The sequence below is a fragment of the Eumetopias jubatus genome, unplaced genomic scaffold (genome assembly GCF_037043125.1).
Source record: "Eumetopias jubatus isolate StellerSeaLion01/CBP00866 unplaced genomic scaffold, mEumJub1_p1.0 scaffold_1, whole genome shotgun sequence".
NCBI lineage: Eukaryota > Metazoa > Chordata > Mammalia > Carnivora > Otariidae > Eumetopias > Eumetopias jubatus.
Window position 1 is genome coordinate 6,289,407 of NW_028274807.1, and position 3,267 is coordinate 6,292,673.

Sequence of the window (3,267 nt, forward strand, 5' to 3'; positions counted from 1 at the left end):
GGGTGGGCTGGCTATGACCACAACTAGGGAAATTGGAGAAAGGCTCCCGAGAAGGTGTTCTGTGAACAGTGAAGGAGGAGAGGTTGCCAGCCACGGGGGTATCTGCAGAGGAGCTTTCCAAGCAGAGGAGCAACAAGTACAAAGGCCCTGGGATGGGACCGTGCCTGGCATGTTCGAGAGGTCTCTGGGGCTGGGGCAGAGTGAGGGCAAGGGAAAGGGCTCAGAGAGGTCAGAGCTAGAGGCCAGGGTAGACTGAGTAAGGCCTTACTGTCCCCTTGGCAGCACAGGGGGATCCTGTCATGTACACCTCCTGGCCCTTCCTTCCAGTCCCTTGTTCTTGGATAACCCTCTTGCTCACCCTCCATCCCCGCATGTTGTCTTTTGATTTCCCCCTTCTCCCCTGTGACAGGCCTATGCAATGCAGTCGCCAGCACCGTGAGGTCCCACTGGAGCATTTAAGGTAAATCACCCACTGAACAGGTCGGGAGCTGTCCGCAAAAACGACAGCCCCTTAGCCTCAGAAACTTTCAAACATTCTTCAACACCACCGTGTGGTGCACAGCACCCTAACCAGGGGATTGTTTTCTGTGGCTTTGGCATCCACACGGATTTCACAGCCCCATCAGCCGGTGGGGGGGGGGGGGGGAACCCTGGGGAACCCATCCAAACCCTCCAAAATGTGGGGCGCTGGGTTCCGCCAGAGACACCCCCTCCCCCCTGGGATTTTGTAATGAGCTGACACCTGTCCAGGGCTTCAGTCCCCTTTCTTCCGGTACAGACCGAAAGAGACCCCACAGCAACACACAAGCAGAAATACAAGCAGTGAAACAGGGCACAGATTAATAACCGCCACACCTCAGTCTGCAGAACAGACATCATACAGGTTGCCGAGTAAAACTGAGTAGTGGTGTGAAGCGTCGTAAAGACGCTCAGGCCTGTAGCCCATTTTCCATTCAGGCGAGATACTGGGTTTTCACAGCTCATGAGGAGGAACATAGGCTTTCCACCCTCTTTGATTCTCGGGTGTGTTGGGAAAGCAAAACTCAGCATGTGTGCTAAACTATAACCACCCGTGTGCATAACGTAAGGTTCAAAGTATGTGCTGCAGCCGGGAGCGGTGGGCCCCGCCCCCAGCCGCGGCGGACCCCGCCCCCGGCCGTAATCTAAAACAGGCCTTAGAGAACCCCACAAACAAGCCTCAGCAGCAAGCTGTACACAAACGGAACTGAAATCACAGCCTTCCCAGACCGATTCCAGATCCCGAATTATGAAACACCAAATAAATCATTTACTAACTGTGAAAGTTCCATGAGCACAACTCAACAAGCCAGGCACTGCACCAGGCACCCAGAGCGCTACACCCCAGCAGCAGCTGGAGGAGAAGCTGAACCACCACGTCACAGAAGCTTACACATTTCACCGAAAGCAATAAATGCCAAGTGCGCAGCCAGCGCTGTCGAAACTGGGTGGTAGCTTAAGGTCCACCAGGGGATACCAATAACCGAGCTGAGTCAGGCCAGATTGCTGCATTTATGACAGGCTCCGTTCTGCCGCCGTCCCCTCAGGCCATGCTGGCTTATTCTCCGAAGGAGGGGGGACTCCGCTTCCAAAGAGCCCAGCAGAACCACAGGGTGGGCGGGGTAGGAGCACCCGAGAGCTACAGGAACCCCATGGCAGGATTACTGCAGAGGCTGATGCGTGCGGGGTTCGGTGTGAAGGGTGTGTGTTGGAAGACACCGTCAGGAAGTCGATTTCAAGTTTTAGCTGAAATCAGACACTTCGCTTTAATTAAATTAGGACCTGTGGCAGGTATTTTGCAAGTTAATATCTCTAGGGAGTAGTCTGACAGATCCCTGAGATTGAACTTCTCATTCATTTTGTGATGGAAGACTGGAAGCACCTACTTCTAGGTGAAAAACTGCAAAGTCTTCTTAAAAATCTTACACCTTATTAAACTTTATGAAATAGACAGGATTTAACCACCAACCAATTCCCTACTGCCGGGACAAGGCAAAAATAGTCGGAAGGAACGATCTGAGGAAGGAGAGTGCTGAATTTTATCATTTCACTTAATTACCTACACACACAAGCCCTTATTTCTGGGTCCCTGGAAGTAGTTTGAGATCGTAAAATCCGAAGGTGCCTGCAAACGTTCTGTTCCGGGCTGCCGCATGAAGCCGAAACCCAAAAGGAAGGAGGAGTGCTTGTCAGGGTGAGTGAGAATGAGCTGCAGCAAAATCCACGCAAGGGGCTGCCTGCAAACGTCTGTGCGTAAATATAAATAGGCGCCAACACAGCTCCCCTGGGACGTCCGGAAGGGCTGCCCTGCATGCCCCACTCAGGGCCGTCTGCGGGCCTCCAGAGACTTCAGAGCAGCTCTCCTTCCCACGGGAGGACAAACGGCATTTACAGATGCATGGAAGGAACAATGGAGCCGCAGTGATTTTTCCAGCACCGGAATCCTGACCTCCCAAATTCCAGCGGGGTCTCAGCTTTCCCTGCACCCCGAGCGCAGCGCACTGTGAAAGGGGCTCCCGCTCGATGGAAAATCATCTTGAACTCCTAAACTCCCAGAGCAGCCCCCTCTTCTAATGTTTAACTTTGTGGAAGTTGGGCAACAAGGAGTATGTGTTTGATCGTGGGACACTTTTCCCGGGAGCGCAGCTAGAGGCCTGCGGCCGGGGACCCGCCTCTCAGCCCGAGACAGGTGCCTGGAGTCCAGCCTGCTGGACAGACGCCTGGCCACTGGCTGGAGCTGGCTTACCTCGGGCAGGAAGGCCTCCTTCCTCTTCGGGGCTTCAGAGAAGGTTCTCTGATCCCAAAGGCATCTGGGCCAGGGTCCTCTCTAGCTGCACACAGACGCAGGAACACAGCTGAGTGGCCTCCGGAGAATCCCGACCCGCGTCACCAGTTAACAGGAAGTTCCCCGCTCTGTCACGTCACAGGCTGTAAACACAGAGGTGGCCTCTGCATGCCACCGGCCCCTCGCTCCCGGAAGGTGTGCGCGCCCCAGAGTGACATTTTTCCTGCTAATCATTAGCCAGCCCCAAACAGCAGCCCGGGCATTGCGGCAGGGCTGGAAATGCCACGGCCTCCGGGCCACGACCGCGCCCCCTGGGCTTCCGCCCAGTCTCCTCCTCTAGGCCGCTCTTGGTCCGGTCCCGCAGAGCCAAGCCCCGCCTGGGCCCCGCAGGCCTGGCCGATGGTCACTCTTGCCGGGGGCTGGACAACCTTGCCGCCCTCTGGCGCCAGCGCAGGCCCGGGGCC